This window comes from Adiantum capillus-veneris, chromosome 16 (assembly GCF_014529385.1).
Source record: "Adiantum capillus-veneris isolate H3 chromosome 16, ASM1452938v2, whole genome shotgun sequence".
NCBI lineage: Eukaryota > Viridiplantae > Streptophyta > Polypodiopsida > Polypodiales > Pteridaceae > Adiantum > Adiantum capillus-veneris.
The window spans coordinates 31181474-31201864 of NC_140946.1; the positions used below are offsets into that span (position 1 = coordinate 31181474).

At 42.4% G+C, this 20391-nt stretch overlaps 1 pseudogene; it reads right to left on the bottom strand.

Annotated features, from left to right (window-relative positions):
• Positions 1–732: 732 nt before the first annotated feature.
• LOC147438807 (uncharacterized) lies at positions 733–2058 on the bottom strand (annotated as a pseudogene).
• Between the last annotated feature and the right edge of the window lie 18333 nt (positions 2059–20391).

The following is a 20391-nucleotide window of genomic DNA, read 5'->3' on the forward strand; positions in this document are numbered from 1 at the left end:
CAGCCATGCTTTGCATTATGGTCTTGTCTGAGCTTTGGTTCCTTGCCAGTTCATGTTGTTGGTTCATGGTTGTAACTTTTGGTGGCTTCCGACAGGGGCGACGAACTGTGGGCAGGGCTCGCTGCCCTTGGTGGCACTGGTGGCTTCTTCGGCGGGGTGGGCTCCCCTTAACGCCCAGTTCTCTTTGATGGTGCCTGGATCTCCGTGAAAGCCTATTGATTGTCTTCCCTATGTTCAAGGTGATGGAGATGTTATGATGCCCCCTTAGGTGGCCTTATTCTAGTTTGTACTTGGATCTTGCTGTGGTCGTGGCTTGTCTCCCCTGTTCGGACTGTATCTCCGGTTAGTCTTGGTGGTTATGGCTTTGATGGTTGATGCCTTGGCTCGGGATGTTGAGTAGGGCTACCTATGTAAATTTTTTTGTTCTGCTTAATTCAATTTCACTCACTATTGTGAGTTTTACCAAAAAAAAGAAGATAGTAAACAAACTCTGAAAATTTAAATTGAAATTTAAAAGAAGTGAGGCTTAGCTTACATGGCTCACATCCAAAAGCTTAATCCACTAGTCCAAATTTTGCTCTACCATTGCTCACTTCCCTCTATGGCCTTACAAGTTGAATGCATACTCTTACCTTTGAAGCAATTACAAATGCGTGTGGTGATAAAAGATTTGCGTTCTCCTTTGCATTCTTCTTCATTGATGAAAGAGTTGGCTCCTTTTCCAAAATGTTCTCACAATATATCTAGCCACCTTATCGTAAACAAATCTAGTTTTTGTAACTCCTTATCATAATCCTTCGGGCTAAAGTACTTTGTTGCCTCAAAGAGATCAAAATCAACCTTAAAACGATTTGACAATGAATCCACCAGGCCTTTGATGTACATAATTGCCATGTATGCCAGATTATTCACCACCCCTTGGAAAGTTTCATGTGGATCAAGAACATCCTTGTCACACATAGGGCCAAGATGTAGTGAATGAGAATGTGTATTTCTTGAGGAATCAATATAATCAATGATACCATATTGATTTATTGCCTTTGACAAAAAATGTTGAGTATACCTGGCCTCACATCCAAATACATTCCCTAGAAAAGCCATTTGCAAAGACTCTATAGCAGCCTTCACATGGTTACCAATAGTAGAAATATCAATGTGATTCTCTTGAAGTTTACAACTCAAGACATTGAGCTCTCCATGGACATCTGCAAAGAAGTGCAAAAGAAACTGAATTTTGTAGTTTGTGAGAGATGCATACAAGTCGGCTTCTTCTGCCTTCAAGAAAGTCACTAAAGCTGGCATTAAACGCACTACCTTGATCATAACTTGCCCTTTTGAGAGCCAACAAGCATCGTGCATTTTTAACAACTTCAACTTTCCATTGCAGCCAAGATTGAAGTCCTTGACAACTTTTGCCAATGATAGATGTCGCTTTGCGGATCTGGAAACCCATTCATACAACTTCCTAGCCACTTTGTCCACAAATTTGAATTCCTTCTATAGTTTGAATGCATCACCTGCAGCTAAGGACTCCCTATGTGTAACACAATGAAAAATCAAAAGATGCGGCACAACCTTCTTTAATCTCGAAACCACACCATTATTAGCACCTACCATAACACCATCAGTTGCAATGCCTATCATTTTATGCAATGGGAGCTTCATCTTAACCAGAATTGCCATCAAGGTGGTATACAAGCCTTCAGACTCATCATTTTTTATAGGCAACAAATCCACAAACATTGTGCATATAGATCCATTGCCACTCTCCTGCATGTAAGTCACATAAATAATCATGTATTGTTGAGTGTTGACATCTGTACTCTCATCAATTTGCAAATAATAAAAGGGACTAGCAACAATTTCCCTTTTCAATCTCTCCCAGTAGACCTATTTGATGGCATTTGCAAACTCCTTTCCAGCACTTGTGCTTGTATAAGTTGAATATTCACTTGCAATTGGCATATTCGGTGTTTGCATGAAACGCTGAAAATTGCAAAGCTTTGAAAACTCATAAAAAGGCAAACTTCTACGAACCACATACCACAAAATTCGCATGACTGAGATAATCCTTTCTCTCTCCTCATCTGTTAGCACATCAATGTGTTTCTCTATGGGAACTGTAGTTTTTTTAGTGTGAGCATCCCACATTGTCTTCGCATCTAAGTGCAGACCTGACGTCGCATGCTCATCTAATGCAAACCTTTGTAAGGTTAAAGAACCTTCTCCACTAAATTGAGTCTTTCTATGTGCGAAGATACACCACTTACATTTCACCCTCTCTTTTCCATCATTATCAATAATTGGAAAAGCCCAAGGATGAGGTATCTTCCAACTTTCTAACCATCATCGTGTATACTTCTTTTTGCTAGAACTACCTTCGGTCTCATGGCTATATAGAGCTTTAGTAGCCACCTCACGAGCCTCTTTGTCAAGAGAAAGTTGGGGATTATGCAAGCCAAGGACTTGTTGAATTGTCCTCTGCTTTTTAGTTTTCTTAGGTCGTCCAATAGGAGCCAACAACAAATAAATTCAAAAACAAAGTATAAACCATCTTCATGACTATAAAAGATACATTCAAAATATACAAACGAATATTTTAGAATAAAAACACTTGTGATACAATGATTGAAACAAAAGAAATACATCTTTGATGGCCAACATCTAGTCCGAAAAAAGTTACACCTTTGATGGCCAAGTGCATGTGGGTTAATTATGCATACAATTCTTCAAATGATTTTCTATTCTTTTCTTGTGGAAGATACCCAACTTTTACAATCTCTTGAATATGGTATACTTCACTTTTTGCTGAATGAGATGCTAGCCAATCGGTATTGTATTCCATAGAAAACTTCGTACAAAACTTGACCATTTGATCAATAAGCCATGCTAATGCATAGATATCAACCTCTCTGGTATACACATGGTCATTATGTGTGTCCTTCAATAGCTCTAGAGCAATCCAAGGTTTAGGCTTATTGGCTTTGCGTTGACAACAATTGAGTGACTTCCGCCTCGCTAATCCCCAATCAATGATGCCAACTCGAGGATCTGAATCTCTAGTTAAATCCAACATAACATTGAAAGGACAATGAACAACACCCAATTGATGGGTATAGGCCATTGTATGTACTAAGGCAGCTATGATATTTGGTAGATTATTCAAAAAGGCCATGACTCAAGTTAATTCTCCTTGATTAAGCTTAGTTACCTTACCTTTACTTGAACCTGTGCCATCTTTCTCTTCCTTCTTCACAATTCGACTAAAGGTACCTTTCTCAAAAGGTAAACTATGTATCATTTTCCCAATGCTTCCTCCATTGAAGTAAGGAAAAATGTCTATCAAAGGCTCATTGCATGTATGTGCAATACTACGGACAATCCCCCTGTGTCGAAGATCAAAGCTAACCTCTCCTTGAAGGACTTCAATTTCTGTCCAGGCATTCCTTGATACTGCTTCGCTGCATTACGTATTTTCACTTGGAAGATACGAAATACCATCAATTCTTACTTGGAAGCATGTACCAATGGATCTAACATCCAACTTCTATAAATAGGTGATAGTATCATGTGGTATGCCAAGTGTCAAGGTACACTCTGAGTTTCTCGCAGAACCTCTGCGGAGAGTTCACAGCTTGATGTCCATGGCATTCTGTCTCTAACTATGTCTTCTCTTAAGCATGCTTGATTTGCTCCCTTTGTAGCTTTTTAGATAACACATATTGAGTATCTATATCTTTGGCACGCTTACTCTTCTCTCTTTCTGCACGCCAAGCCAAATCCCAAGCCTTGAGCTTTATCAACTGAACACCTTCGGGAAGAGCTTCATATAAATCATGGGCGCACTTTTCCATGTGTGCGCTCCTTGCCGCACTGTCGAAGCAAGGGCCTTGCCTAACACTGTGTGCGAGCCACGGACGGCTCCAAGCACACAACTAGCTTAACTAGTAAGCTCAAAAGAGGGCAATGGTGTGTCACTCACCGCTCTATGCTCCTGCCGTGGAGGATTCCTCGCCGCGAAGAAGAAGGAGACGCCACTACGTCGCGCTCAACCTCTTCACCGCCGTCGTGCCGCCGCAATGCTCGATCGCACTCTCTCTCTCTCTCTCTCTCTCTCTCACACACACACACACACACACACACACACACACACACACACACACACACAAGGAGGTGAAGAAGAAGAAGATGGAGATGGAGATGGAGATGGAGCAAGAGCACCCTTCTATTGCACAAATGAGAGAATAAGTGAATTTTAGGTTTAGTTGGCTTTTATATGAGCTCACCCCATTCACACTTGGGCGCCCATGCTTAGCCAACTAATCCCTTGAATGTCCCAGTTAGAGTGCGCCTCTCATCGGCGATCACTCTTACCCTTTTCCTATTGGACCGACAAGCCCGGTACCTGACTCTACCAAATAAATAATACAATGTCCACCGTAGGTTACAACGTCCGTCTCGTAGGTGATAGGGTGTCCGTGAGCCGTGAGGGTTAACATGCCCCCCTTCCTTATGTAGATTCCATCCTCGGAAGCTATTGAGTTGAAGCTCGTTGGCCGAGGTGGAAGAGCATTTGAGATGAATGTCCTTAGCCTTCATTAGTCACTGCAAAATCAAACAACATTGCACAGTAATTGCATTTTCATAAGCGATTAAAAAGCATATGCAATTTTAGGTAGACGAATTGATTGGTAAAAGAATTTCAAACAATTTGTCAGCAATGAACATTAAATTGCAATGTAATCAAATCCATAAACATATGTAAAGGTAAAAAATTAAACAAGTCTGGGGTCGCTAATTTGACGGTCGAAAGGCACTAGAGATCGAATATTAATACCATGGGTAAGCTTCTTAATTTTCTGTGGTCAATTAAGTTGTTTAATCGCGAGAGCCAAGTATTCATGTTCGAGGGCTGACTAGAGGCTATATCTAGAAGACCTTGTAGTTAAGCTACCATAAAAGGAATTTCTCATGAAATCATCGCCTGACTGATTACTTTTTCTTTGACCCCCCAAATTCTTTTCACAGTGATTCAATTTTGATGTGTGTGCTTATTTCTTATGCCTTGGGTTTTTTTCTTTTCAAGAAAAAGCGCCCATACTGGGAACCTCTAGGGCTCTAGTACCATAGGCGATACATGTGAGTGAAGTACCCAATCAAGCTGAGATTTCTCTTCCAGCTTAAGATTTTACATTGTGGCACTTTGATTTTTTGTTTGTTCATTTTCAGCATTTTAATTTTGTAACTTTGGGGGGTCATATAACACTGATACACCTCCCTAGGCTCATCACACTAGTAAACTCCCTTTATAATACTTAAGCGAAAGGTCAATAGGGTCAAGCCCACTAGAAAGCCCTAGTACATTTCACACAATGCTGCCTAAATCGGATTAAGAACCTAAGTAACCATTGATTATTAGGAAGGCATTCCCCATGGTATTAAGAGAAGATCTCTAACACCTAACTTGGTCAAACTAGCTTAGTCGGACTGCTTGATTTTTAAACCTAGACAAGTGATTATGACAAAACATTACATTGAATTAAATGTTTGATACTAAGCAAATGCGGTGAATATTAGGCTACCAATCACAATTAAAGCAGACAATCATAGATGCAAAAAAGATAAGGGGCAATGCTAATGAACAAGAAACACCTGTTTGTGTCGATGGTCGCGCTTGATTTGAAGAGTGAGTTGAGATAAAGATTCCATGAAGGTCCAAATCCTATCAATAGCAACACGCTCCTGTACACACTAGGAAACAAAAGGAATACCTCCAGGAGGCACATTAGTGGGAAAAGGTACCAACACTTATTGAACACAACAAAAAACATAAGGAACCCTAACCTAATTATTTGCACTCCCCTAGAGAGTCAAGGGAATAGGATATTGTAGAGGTTGGGGGGAAACCCTAAGGCTTAACCCCTATCCTCGTCGTCGAGATAAACAAATTCATCATCCATGAGACCATATGTGCCATCCGTGTAGTCCTGTAAATTTTCTTCTTCATCATAGGTACCCATGTTTACTAAGAAGGTCACTAGACGTCTATAGTCATCTTGGTCAAAAGGGTAGGCTTGTGCAATGGGAGAAACACTCTCTACTAAGTATGGATCAGACGTGGTCAAGAGACGTATCAGCCATTCTAACTCCTCAAAATTCCTCTCACATGCTAGCGTACCTATCAAATCCCATTCACATGCAAGCACTGGAAAGACCATGTGAAATATTTGTGAAAAGTAACGAGGGTACCTCTCACCCAAGGCAGGAGTGGATGACTCTAGCGTACTAGCCATATCTGTACACGCAAATAGATGATGGTTAGAGTGCAAATATTACAAGGGTCGTGTTCTTGTGCATAATTTGTTTTTATGATTTTGTGTTATGGCTCTTGCTCTTTTACTTTTTTATCTTGTTTTTGTGAGTATAAGGCTTTATATATACATTCCCGAAGATTGGAGATTAAGAGGTCAGGGAGAAAGGTTGAGAGGGAAGCAAGTGAATAATGGATATCCACAAACACTCCCCCCTTCCTTGGGTAGATCATACCGTTTGAAATGAGCTCGTCACCCTTTGAAACCAATCGTTCCAGTTGGTAATAGGTGAGGATTTTTGCCAGTAGTTTTCTATTACCTTAGGTGCCTCGTCAAGTTGCAAGGGTGGTAAGGTACTCTCCCACGATCGAACTTGAAGTGGTTCATCAGGTGATTCTTGAACACTGGGAGGTGTGGATTCTTTTGTAGCTTCATGGAGGTCCACTACTATAGATGGAGGCTGTGTAGAAGCATTTACCTCTATGGATGTATTACATGAGGAGCTAGAAGCTTCATGGAACTCCCCCCTTCCTGAGCTAGGTGGAATAAATTGGTTTTGCCTTGGAGCCCAAACTAGCTCTGGACTAGGTGTGTAGCATTCTGTGATCTTTCCCTTCCCACGGTCTGCCATTGGCTTTAGCGTTACACTGTTTGACTCATATGGGTTTGTTGTCGATAGGGAAGGACACATTTTACGTTTAGGTACCCAAATTTGCTCATTTCCATCATAGTAGCCTTGGGCTTCTAATAGTCGTTTTGGAATCCATCGTGATTTGGTCTTGACTCTCCTAGAGCGCGCTCTTGGTTCTCCAGGGAAATTTTTTCTTGAAATGGATGGGAGGGTTGAGGTAGTTGGAAGTAAGGCCTTGGGGACCCATTGATATGTACTCTTAGGTCGTGCAGGTTGAGTACTTGCAATATTACTGCTTGCTGCAACTACAAGTGTTGAAGTGCTAGGTTCATGGGTAGCCGGCAAAGACGAGTTAACCACTTTGGCTTGTGAATGTTGGCTATCCTTCAACTTTGCTAGAGTTTGCAACGTAGGTGACTTTGATTGAATGATAGGGGTAAGAGTCAGTGGTCGCGTCGTGACACTACCAGTATCCCAATCAATAGTGCATTTGGTTGCCAACATCCACGTGCGTCCCAGGTTTACGTTGCCTTCCATAGCTCCCGCGGGCATGACTAGAAACCTCTGCACTATGCTTCCATTGTCATAGACAACAGGGGTCTGAAGGACTCCAAGAATAGCAGTTTTCTTTTTATTAATGCCCTTGACTTGCATCGTACTCGGAGATAGGGTCGGTTTCCCTAATTGACACCAAACTCCATAGGATAACAAATTGTGTTTAGCTCCCGTATCTAATAAGGCATTGTATAGTACTTTCCCATAGGGGCTATTTAGCTCAATTGGGTATCATAGGGGTGGCTCAGATTCTAATGAGTCGTCATCTGTGTCCTCGAAAAATGCTTGTGTGATTCCCAGATTAGCCTCTCGTTGGCGTCTAAGACGTTGTTGTCGTTCTCGAGCCTCAACTCTTGCTTGGATTTTTCTAAGCTCTGCTTCTTCCTTGGCAGCTTTCTTTTGATGGATGGCTTGCAACTCTTCCTGGCTTAGAGGATCATAATATCTTTTGAATTTACTCCCATTAAGGAATCCAATGGTTTCAACTCCATCTAGAGTCTCCACACGAATGGTACCTTGCGGGGTAATTTCACACACTCGATATGGTCCCTTGCCAGCGTATTTCAATTTCTTCTTTTCATTACGTACCCCGTACATAAGAACTTTATCACCAACCTTGATGTCTTTATCCTTTAAATGGCTATCAAACCACTTCTTTCTCCTATCCTTCTCCACTAGAGCATTTCGCACAGCTAATTGCCTCTCCTCATCTAGCCTTTCCAGGATATATAATCGCTCCAATAAGGGGTTACCATCCCAACCTTCTTGAGAAGCTACTCGAAGACTAGGAATGACAAACTCCCATGGCATAACTGCTTCTTGGACATACACCATCTTAAATGGTGTGCAATTAATAGCAACTTTATACGCAGTACGATAAGCCTATAAAGCTGATGTAAGCTTTAGGTCCCAATCAATGCGATGAGCCTCAACTGTCTTTGTCAAAATGGAGATGAGAGTTTTTTTGGTACTCTCAGCTTGGGGATAATAGGGTGTAGACTTGTGGTGAGATATCATGAAGTTTGATGTGAGTTCTTTTTTTACTTCATTTATAAAATGAGTTCCATTGTCACTCACAAGTTCAAAAGGGCATCCAAAACGTGTGATAATGTTCTCAAAGAGGAACTTAGCTGTTGTTTTTGCATCCGCCTTCCGTGTTGCTTTTGCTTCAGCCCATTTGGTTACATAGTCGGTAGCCACAATGATATATCGTGATTGCGTGTTACGTGCAGCCGGACTAATCGTTCCTACAAAGTCTAAGTCCCACTTTTCAAATGGTTGGGTTACCTTGATGGTATTTAGAGGCATCCTATCACTTCTTTGTGGCTTCTTGAAGCGTTGGCATTCATCACATTCCTTTGCAAGAAGTGATGCATCCTTAAACAGAGTGGGCCACCAATAGCTTGACTGTAAGATCTTTCAGGCAGTCAACTTTCCTAAAAAGTGACCACCAGCTACGCCCATGTGTGCCTCCTGTAAAATATATAAATACTCATCCTCGCGGGCACAATGTCTAAGAACATCATCTTTTCCTCTCTTATAGAGAGTTCCCGCCAGTAAGCAATAGGGTCCGCATTCCTTGATTAATTTTCGAGCTATATCTTTTCGCAGCTCTTTGGGTGGAAAACCATTAACTAAGAAGTTAACAATCTTTTCACTCCATTCAGGCATTGTCTCAACAATGAACAAAGGAGTATCAGGCAATTCATCATCAACCCCCGTAGGAGCTTCGCCATTAGGGATACGAGATAAATGATCCGCCATGACATGTTTTCTCCCAGGCCTCACAACAACGGTGAAGTCAAACTCAAGAAGAATTAACAACCATCGTGTAATTCGACCTGTGGAACACGGCTTGTTTACCAAATATAGCAATGCTTGATGATCAACATAAAACACAAACTTGGTAGCAAGAAGGTAATAGCGAAATTTCTTTACTGCGTAAATCATAGCTAGACCTTCGCGCTCTGTAGTAGTGTAGTTCATCTCGGCATCATTTAATCGGCGACTTGCAAAGCTAATAGGGTAGTCCAATTTATGTTCTCCTGGTTGAGTTAGAACACACCCAATAGCAAAGTTTGATGCATCAATATGCACATGAAAAGGTATATTCCAATCAGGTGTTCGTAGGATTGGAGCACTTGTTAGGGCCTTCTTTAATAACTCATAAGATTGATGACATTCTTCCGTCCAGTGAAACTCGATAAGAAGCTTGTACAATGGACGCGCTATCTCGGCAAAGTTTAAAATAAACCTTCGATAATAACCAACATGGCCCATAAATCTTTGAACTCCTTTATAGTTAGTAGGTGGTGGCAAATCGGCAATGGCTTTAATCTTACTCTCATCTGTGGATATCCCGTTCTTGGACACTATATGCCCTAGAATGACTCCATGCTTAACCCAAAATTGGCATTTGAAAGGGTTCAATGAGATGCGATAAAATCTGCACCTTTCAAATATTTTTCGTAGATATAACAAATGCTTCTCCCAAGAAGAATAAACACAAAGGTCGTCTAGGAAAGCTTCACAAAACTCCCTTAGAAATTATTTAACGTAGTGTTTATTAATCGTTGGAATGTAGCAGGGGCATTTGTTAAGCCAAAAGCCATAACACGAAATGCAAACACTCCAAACTCTGTGATAAAAGCAGTTTTAGCTTGGTCCTCTAATGCAATTGTGATTTGATTGTAACCAGAGTACCCATCTAAAAAGCTATAAGCTTCCTTGCCCGCAACTCTTTCAAGCACATGTTCTGAATATGGCAAGGGATAATGATCTCTCCTAGTAGCTGCATTAACTTTCTTGAGGTCCACGCACACTCTTAGTTTCCCATTCTTTTTTGGCACAATGACTATTGGAGAAACCCATTCTAAGTGCTCAATAGGGTATATGAATCCACATTGGATAAGTTTTTCAATCTCCTCTTGTACAATTTTGGCGTACTTAGGATTCATTGGATATGGTCGTTGCTGGACGGGTTTAGCAGTGTTGATCATGGGAATTGTATGTTGCACCACAGAAGGTGGAACGCCCTTCGTGTCATGATATGTCCAAGCAAAGATATCCTTGTATTCCTTGAGGAGCTCCTTAAGTACAGCCTCTTCAGTTTCGGTAAGGTCTTGAGCAATAAAGACTGGTTTAGACTCCTCACCTGGTTCTGCTAATTCTATCTCTTTAACTACCGCTGGACCATCATAGACTCCACTGCTTCCATTGGTAGGTATTCGTTGGGCTTTGGCATACACAACCTTTCGCTCCCCCGTGTTATAAGATTTAAAATGTTCAGGAGCCGTATGTAAGTCAGCAGGCTCTTGTCCTGACGGAGACCTTTCTTTTAGTTTTGCCTCCTTTTGTTGTTGTGCTAACTCTCGGTTTTGACGTCTTCTTATCGTTAGACTCAATTTCGGCTCTGTAACCTCCAATTGAGCGAGGTCAATGGGTCGCAGGCTGCACCACATGACACTCTGGAGATGTTCACCCCAATTGTCTACTAGCTTTCGATGAGCATCACATGCCCCTAGATAGCTAAGCCATTCTGCAGTAGATCTTTCCTTGTTTATCCTAGCTCTCACATTTACTCGATATCGTCGTCTCTTATATGACCTTTGTTTCTTGTTAAGGTTTTGATTTTGGTAAATGTTTGAACTCGACTCGCCTGATAGGTCTTCGCTTGTATCTTCTTCACTCTCATATAAATTACCATAGATGGTCGTACTAGGCCTTGAGTGTTCAGTTTCTATACTTGGTTCACTCGATGTTTCCTCAGGTTCTGAATCCATTTCTCCCTGAGATTCCGTTTCTGATGTGTATTGGCCTGAAGCCTTTGAGGAATCATCGGTTTCACTCTCAGATAGGTGTGCCTCTTTCTTATCATCGAATGTTACATGCGCTACACCTAACATGTTTACTGGTGCAATGTGTGGTATCTCTTCCCCATCTGGTGTTACCCAGGTTGTTCCTCTAGCTCCCCATGTATCTATAGTTGCCGCTAGGTGTACCCAATCAACATTGTCTGACTCAGCCATTCCGGGTAGGATATCCATATAAGGAGAGTTCTCCCCAATATCCGTGTCTTCGTTACACATGTAACAATACTGCAATGGAGCTGAGTGAATTGTTGTGTCTGATCGATTATCAATGATGAATTTATTTCCTAGAGGATGCGTTCGACCACTTAAAAGATCAACTCGAATGACAGAGTCTTGGAACTGTGAGTAGACGTGGTTTTTGGACCAGTCATGCACCATTTTTGCTTCCCTCATGAATGGACGCCCTAAGATCATCTCAAATGACATAGGATGCTTGGAAAAATCCATAACAATGAAAGTCTACCTTACCTTGTGTCCCAAGACCTTGATTCTGAGATCCTTTAGCATTTCAATAGGCGTAACAATAGATCCATTAGCCATTTTTACCACTATGCTTGTGGCTTCAAGGTGAGGTCGCCCCATAGACTCCCAACAACTCTTTGTCACCATGCTGACTCCCGCACCACCGTCAAGGACCCCCTTTACAGTTAATCCTTTAGTAGTGATTGGTAGAGTAGCATTAGATTCATCACCTTCAAAGTATTGCCCCAACTTGTTAACGGGTACTTCAATTACAGATTCATGTCCCGCTAGGTCAAATGGTGGTGCTAAATGTTCCTCATCATTCATTACCGAGTCAGGTTTGTTCATATGTGCAAACTATGGTAATCTGGCCTGTAATTCTCCATTGAGGAAGGTTCGAAGAGCTGAGACTAGCTCGGGGTCTTTATATAGTTTCGACATGATGGTGGTTCTAACTTCTGAAGACATGAAATCCATCAATTTGGCAACATTTAATGGCATCTTGTGGGACGTAGGACCCTGACAAGAGAATGGTGAAGATGGAATCTCCACTTCCGCAAGGGGGTCGGGCATTCCCTCACCAAACATTCTCTCTAGTAGGAAAGGTGTGTGTCCACTTTCAGATGTCCTACCCTCACTCTCTTCCCGAATGATACTGGGTATAGATAACGGCCTGTAGTTCTTGTGAGGTTGAACTTGTGTGGGAAACACTGTGTCCGACATCTGGATATGTTTGGGTTCAGGTTCTAATGTTCGTTGAGTTTCTTCCACCAAACCCCTCAATTGTTGGACTTGTTCAATTTCCACTGTTGGGTTTGGATAGGTTCCAATCTTTCTCTTGCAATCCTCATTTTTTGTCTCTCGTGGCTTATCTTGGGGGTTCGCAACTGGGTGATTTAACTTTGAATACTCTTTTGGTGTTCGTCGTAATTCCCTCTCGTGATCCTCCTCTCTGGCTTTTTCCTTTGTAGTAATAGTTTTGGTCTCCGTGGTCTCTATCGAATCTGAGTCATCCTCAGGGTCATTCATATACACGGGATCCTCTCCTGTCCCTATGTTAGTCTTTGAACTAGGTTTTGAGCTAGAAGCATTAAGGGATTTCTTTCGTCGTGTTTTCTTCTTTCTCGCTCGGCCAATGGATGCAGCATCTCTCTCTTCGAGGATGTAATTTTGTTTTTGGAGCATCGACCGTGTGAGTGCATTCACTGGTGCTATGTTTATAGTTGGTGGTGTCCCATCAACAATCTCTATTATGTTCAATGGTGTGATTTTCGGTGCGTTTGGATTGTTAGGACACTGTGCGATCAAATGATCTATGCCACAACGATTACAAGTGAGTATTGGCATTGCCAATGCACTCCCTTAACTTGTTTGCATTAGTGCAGCATTCTTTTGCATTCTAATGGGGCACTCAGCTACTTGATGTGGTCCACCACATTCGTAGCACTGAAGAGGTGGTCTCCTGGCAAAACTATTAATGTTTTGGCCTCTTGCTGCTAGCGTAGTAGCTTGATATACCGGTTTGATTTGTCCCCAATGGTCTTCCATATAGTACATGGGACACTCCTCAAGCATGTCGACTCCATAGGTGATACTAGAGTCTATGTCCTCTTCGCAATCTACATAAGTACTAGATGACTCGCAACCTATTTGGTTCATAGGTGTAACTCTTGGATGAGGGGGTTGCGGTCCTAGCACTGGAGGTGGCAACGGTGTGGTTTGGACCACATTTTGGGTTCTAGGGACCATGTGCTGTAATGGCAACTGTTGCTCCATGGGTGGGGTAGGCATCAATGCAGGAACTCGAGGTGAGTCTGCCCAAGCTATAGGCGGCCTATTTTCCATGATGCGTTTAAGCATTAGGCAATCCTTCGCTTGATGGCCATACCTACCACACGCGTTACAAGTCCCGTTAAACTTTACTCTGAAAGTAGGGCATTCACTCGTAGTATGTGGGCCCAAGCAAATTGAGCACCATTGTTGCTCCCTTCTTGGATACATATGAGTGTTTTGTGGAGCACGATTACCCCTAAAGCTTTCTTGGATGGCCTTTGTGAGATCTGCCAAAGTCATCTCAGATATCGTTTGCTCTTTCACGATTGGCTTTATCTTCATTGGCTCATGCCCTGACACTTGCGAGCTACTAGACTTCGGCTCAGCAGACACTCTTTCTCCTGCAATCATTAAATTATCCTCCAATTGGATTGCATTCATGGTGACTGCTTCCCAAGTAGTAATACCTCTAATGACTAGGCCATTATAAATACTTTCATGTCATAGTCCCCTAATGAATCTATCGAGCAATTGGTTGTTGTTGAATCGCTCGTTTGGATTGCATCGAGAATTCAAATTCTTTAGGCGACTAATGAAGTCTCTCACGGATTCACCTTCTTCTCGTTGGGCTTTCTGGAGCTGAGAGGCTACACCCCAAAGTATTCCCTCTTGTATGTATTCTTTTAAGAACAGTCTCCTAAGAGTAGAGTAGATCGTTTTCTCTTCTACTCTTAAGGTTCTATACCAATCTCCAGCCTTTCCGCTTAGGGTCAAACTCAAAGCCTTACACTTATGTAGCTCATTGTGCTCTTCCAAGGAATCGCACACATTTTCAAAGACTTCCATATGCTTTCTAGCATCTCCGTCTCCACTGAATTTCTGTGTGAGCTTAGCTACTTGAACTGCCTTGCTCCTAGGCTCTCTATCAGGTGCACTACGCATGTTTTTCGCAATAGAGCGACCGATAGTTTGAGCAAATCTGCCAAATCTCCTATTTGAGCAGGTATAATGGGTGTATGTGCTCCTGGAACCACATGTGAGATGGGAGTTGGCCTTGGCCTTGGCATACGCGCGGCTCTTGGGTCCCATATTTCGTATGGTGGTGTACCAGACGGTGGTCCAAAGTTTACAGGCGTGGCCCTAGGCATAGGGGGTGCCTGATATGGCATGTTATTATTAAATGGCATGGCTCCACTTGTATAAGAGCTTGGATAATGCCATTGTGGATTGTAAGCTCTTGGAATAATCGGAGGTGTAGGAGCTACATGAGGCTGAGGTACGACAGGTGCACATGATTGATACATACATGTAGGTATAGTTGGGGGCACTGTGCTACTAGGCATCGGCGCAGTGTTAACAAATGAACTCCATGGTGTACTTCTTGTCATGCTCACCACTGGGATATGCATGGTAGCCGTAGTGTCATTAAGAGAAAGATGAGCTAGATCTGGGAAGGTAAAGCTGCCACTTGTGGGCTCAGATTGTACTGAGGCTCCTGGCGAAACAACATATGGAGGATCAATGGGGCTCACTGAGGGAGTCTCCATTTGTGATAGGGTTGGTTGGTTGGCCTTTCCCGTATCCAAGAATCTCATTAGGCTTGTTGAAGGCATGTTGATCCCTGTGTTCTGTCTTTCTAACTCGACAATCCTATGGAGGACATCACAGACTTTCTGTTGTTGCTCATCTATGCTAGTAGCAGCCGATGTGGATTGTAGAACATCTAACCAACCCACATGATAGGTGTGTCCTGTGTATCGATCAGTTGAAGCTTCTGCTTGTAGGTCATACTCCCAATTTTCGTTTAGGAATATCCCATCTAGGCCAGGCGTGCTGGAGGTTTCCCTCGAAGTGGAAGCATTATTGCTCCCCATCGCTTGCTCCTCCGTGACTGCTACCTTGGGAGCACTCGGTTGCTCGGCTGGCATGATTGTTTTCATAGGAGCCTTTGCTTTCAGGGCTCGACTTTGTTCTAGCCTTCATAGGTTCTCAAATTCCCTCTCCCTTGTTGCTTGCATATAGTGTTCGATCTCTTGTACTTCGGCGAGACTCCTACCATCGGGTAGTAAAACCTCAGAGGGAGATAGTCCTAAAGGATCAGGAGGTGCAGTGGATGGAACATTCACATGCACACTCTCAAGAATCATAGGGTCTATTTTAGGCATGAATGACGAATTTACTTCCCCACTCCCTTCATTTATTTCATTAACCGCATGTTCGGAGTGAGTAGCTCTACTAAGGGTCTCTTTTAAGCGGCTAAACACGCTGGACCCGGGCCGTGGGCCCATGGCATGCATGTCTTGACTTGAACTATCAGGGTTTGGTGTAGGATACCCCTCCATGACTTCGTAGTCAGAGGAAGAATCACTAGACGCGATATGAGGATCTCGGGTCGCGCTACCTTGAGTCCCGGCCGAAGGTCCAGAACCTAGGGTGGAGGAATAATGGGTGCCCGCGTAAATGGAGGCACTACCAATATGCTCGTGCTCTAACACTCGTCCAGAGCGTAGGTTCATATGACTTGGATCCCCTAGAAGTGTCAGTGAGTGCCCGTGAAGGCTGCTCACCTAGTAATTTTGGGTGTTTTGCAACCCAAGTCTTTTCTTATTTATTTATTTATTGATTTTTTGCTCCTTTTTTTGTGACCCAGCTATAGAATAGAATGTATGATAGCTCAAAACGAGCGTCTCGGTCAGAGGGACGTGCCGTGCTTTACAGCCCTCCGTTTGGTCACTTTATGCCCTAGGAATCCCTAAAACCGTCAATTTCTAGTAGGGAACTAGGCCCAAATTAGAAAGTCTAAGGGTGCAAGTGGGAAGAGAAGGGAGGAGAGTGGAGGACTTGCCCCACATGCTCTCATTCCCTCTTGAGGGGGTAGGGTATATATATAAGAGTGAGTCTAGTATATATCATAGGACTGAGGACTGAGGCCTTGGCCTGGGCTTGGGGAAATGATCCCGATCAAAATTTAAATATTTTCGTTTTTTTTTTGAGGTGACGACCGCGCGCGGTTTAGGTAACCCTTTCTTGGCCACACACACTGTCAACACCTACCTAACCTCTCTGTCAACAGCTCACAGCTCACAGACAGCTCACTACCTTATCTACTTACTAACAGTGCTGCTAATCACTAACTAATCTACTAACTAATCTGTTAACCACTCTGCTAACTGCTTACTGACAGTGGGCTAACTGTCTACCTACTTCCTCTCTCACTACCTTACTGTGCAAAGACTGTGTGCAGGCAAACCTTGACAGAAAACTGTGTACAGACTGTGTGCAAATAGAAATTGCTAACTGTCTACCTACTTATTCATTCACTGCGAACAAGCTAACGACTACTAATTGTGCAAAGACTGTGTGCAAACAGAAAACACAACATTATGCAGAAATCACAGAACTTACAGACAATACAGAAATTAACAACTTGCAAAAAAATAACTCATTCCTCTTCCTCTTCCTCTTCTTTCCTACTACAAACAACGCATAGGAGAAGCAAAAGGTGCCTCTTGGGCTTAGTGCAGGGCGATTCCCCGACAGCGGCGCCAAAAATGTGCGCTCCTTGCCGCACTGTCGAAGCAAGGGCCTTGCCTAACACTGTGTGCGAGCCACGGACGGCTCCAAGCACACAACTAGCTTAACTAGTAAGCTCAAAAGAGGGCAATGGTGTGTCACTCACCGCTCTATGCTCCTGCCGTGGAGGATTCCTCGCCGCGAAGAAGAAGGAGACGCCGCTACGTCGCGCTCAACCGCTTCACCGCCAACGTGCCGCCGCAATGCTCGATCGCACTCTCTCTCTCTCTCTCTCTCACATACACACACACACACACACAAGGAGGTGAAGAAGAAGAAGATGGAGATGGAGATGGAGATGGAGCAAGAGCACTCTTCTATTGCACAAATGAGAGAATAAGTGAATTTTAGGTTTAGTTGGCTTTTATATGAGCTCACCCCATTCACACTTGGGTGCCCATGCTTAGCCAACTAATCCCTTGAATGTCCAAGTTAGAGTGCGCCTCTCATCGGCGATCACTCTTACCCTTTTCCTATTGGACCGACAAGCCCGGTACCTGACTCTACCAAATAAATAATACAATGTCCACCGTAGGTTACAACGTCCGTCTCGTAGGTGATAGGGTGTCCATGAGCCGTGAGGGTTAACACCATGTTACCAATGATACTATAAGCAGACTGGTGAGATTTGTCTTTACTTATAACAAAGGTTTCCTTGAAGACTGCACTTACAATTGCTTTTTCAAGCATTTTTTCTATGAGCGTTTCATTTTGCATGATACTTTGTACCTGCTTCTCTTGTAATTCACTAATCATCTTACAGAGAGTTGACCTTAGAGTCTAAAGAAATGCCTTCTTCTTACCCTCTGCCATATTGACTATATAGATATCCTATGAACAAAAGGAAATGAGTAGTCAACCTACATGTGTACATATTTTCAAGTCTATTTTAATTTATCACAGTAAGGCTCCTACATTAACCTAATGTGACCCATATATCACTTTGAAAGGTAAAAGAACTGAAGGTAAAAATCAATTGCTCGAGATGGCACACCTGGTCAAGCCATATGACCATGTGACAAATTGAGACTATATTTGTAATTATATACAAAATAAAGGCACTGTGTATGTGTGACGCACAGACCCAAGGTATGCTAGACGTGTCTTGACAAGAAACTATAGCTCAAGATAACACACCCGGTCAAGCCATATGACCATGTGGAAAATTGAGACGATAAAATTTGTAACTACAAAGAAAAGAAAGCTTTATGGATAGCTAAAAGAACTGAAGGTAAAATTTGATAGCTCAAGATGGCACACCCGATCAAGCCATATGACCATGTGACAAATTGAGACTATATTTAAATAAAGACAATGTGTATGTGTGCCGCATAGACCCAAGGTATGCTAGATGTGTCTTGACAAAAAACTATAGCTCAAGATAACACACCGGGTCAGGCCATATGACCATGTGGGAAATTGAGACTATAAAATTTGTAACTACATCGAAAGGAAACTAACAGTTTCAATATCTATAACACTTTTTAATGTAAAAAGAGGCACAACTTAACATTTGGTAAGAATGGATAGCTCAAGATAACAAACCCAGTCAAACCATATGACCATGCGTTGAATTGAGATTATTTTAATTGTAAATCCATTCCAATTTTGGGTTGTCCCTAATAGCTAAGGAAACTCTTTACAAGAAGAAACTCTTTAAACTTTAATACATTTTGGTCTACACACAGAATGACCACTTCTGCTTGAAAAGAAAAGATATGCGAGTCTTTGAAAAAATATATACGATGTCACACCCAGCTTGAGACTTAATGTACATTCTTTGAAGAGTTAATACAACACTACCACTCAAAAGATTAAGACGTATTAAACTCCAAGTACTTTTTTCACTAAACACCTAGTCCTAAATAATACAAACTATATACTTAGCTGGACACCTAGTCCTAATTAATACTAACTTGCAAAATCTCGGCTAGGTTTCGAGCTTGCATTGATTTTTTTTGTTGAAAATATAGCAAGATTTAGTGTAATTATCAACAGATACAAACTGTGATCTAAAAACTGAAATAGTTTTAAGTTTATTATTTGTCCCTATTTTCTTCGGATAGGAAAAAAGTTTATGGCAAGCCCTGCAATGTGCACCAACCCTTAAGGTCGCTCAATTTTGAAGTAACTACACTATTACTCCTAGCTTAACAGTGTTAGAAAACAATCGGGTTCCAGTGTATTTTAACTGACTAATATCGTAAAATCCCAGTTAGATTTTGAGCTTGCCTTGAAGAGAACTGAGAAATTTACATAACCTATAATGTAAATACTGCGCAAAAGCTTCAAATTTTGACCTAAAAAACGGGAGAATCCCAGGTTGCCCTGATTTTCTTTTGGTTGGGAAAATGCCATGAGTCGAAGAAAAGACTATTACCACAGGGCCACAAACTGTCGCGCTGGTTTAGGTCTTGAATCACGATTCACAATTATAAAGACTCAAGATAGTGTTCGGGGGAAACCCTTACTTAAACGTACAGAAATCTCCTTGAGCCAATCCTTGAGCGGTAATTTTGGAAATCAAACTATATTAACACTACTTTATTGCAATATTCAAGTAGAATTATTCCGTCTGTGATGGTCTCACTCTAAGGAGCTCAAGGCTAAGCTGAGACAAAATTTTCCCAAACACTACCTAAGAGTCAAGGGTACCAATTTAAATACTCACAATGCTATATATCACTGGTGACCAGTGGCGGGTTGGGCAGAGCTTGCTCTTGATTCTTTAGCTGCAGCACGCGCAGCATGCTCCAAGCCTCCAAGACGCAGTATCGAGCAGTAGGTCCTGAGCTGGGACTCGGGAGCTCTCGCGGTAGGCATAGTAGGCTGCAGTGCAACTGGCTCAACACCAGACGAAACACGTCAGAGACTCAGCACCAGCAGGTCGGCCCCATAGCGAAGTGCTTAGAGAACTGAGTAGGCGAAAGAGATGCACGAAGAGCCGAAGGGACTCGAGAGCACTGAGGAAGGGAGAAATTTATGTGAACTGAGCAATGTGCGCGGCGTGTAAAAATTTGGCAAAACTATATGTTGGCCCTTTAGTCTTTAGGGGTTGTGACTTGTATACGTGTTCAAACCTCACACGGCCATAGAGTTTGGACAAACCTAGCGCCCAGACTTCAAACTTCAAAGGTTGAATCTCGATAAGCAAAATACCCCTCAAATTCCCAAAATATCCCCAATATTCTATAGTTCACTTTGACGACGGTTT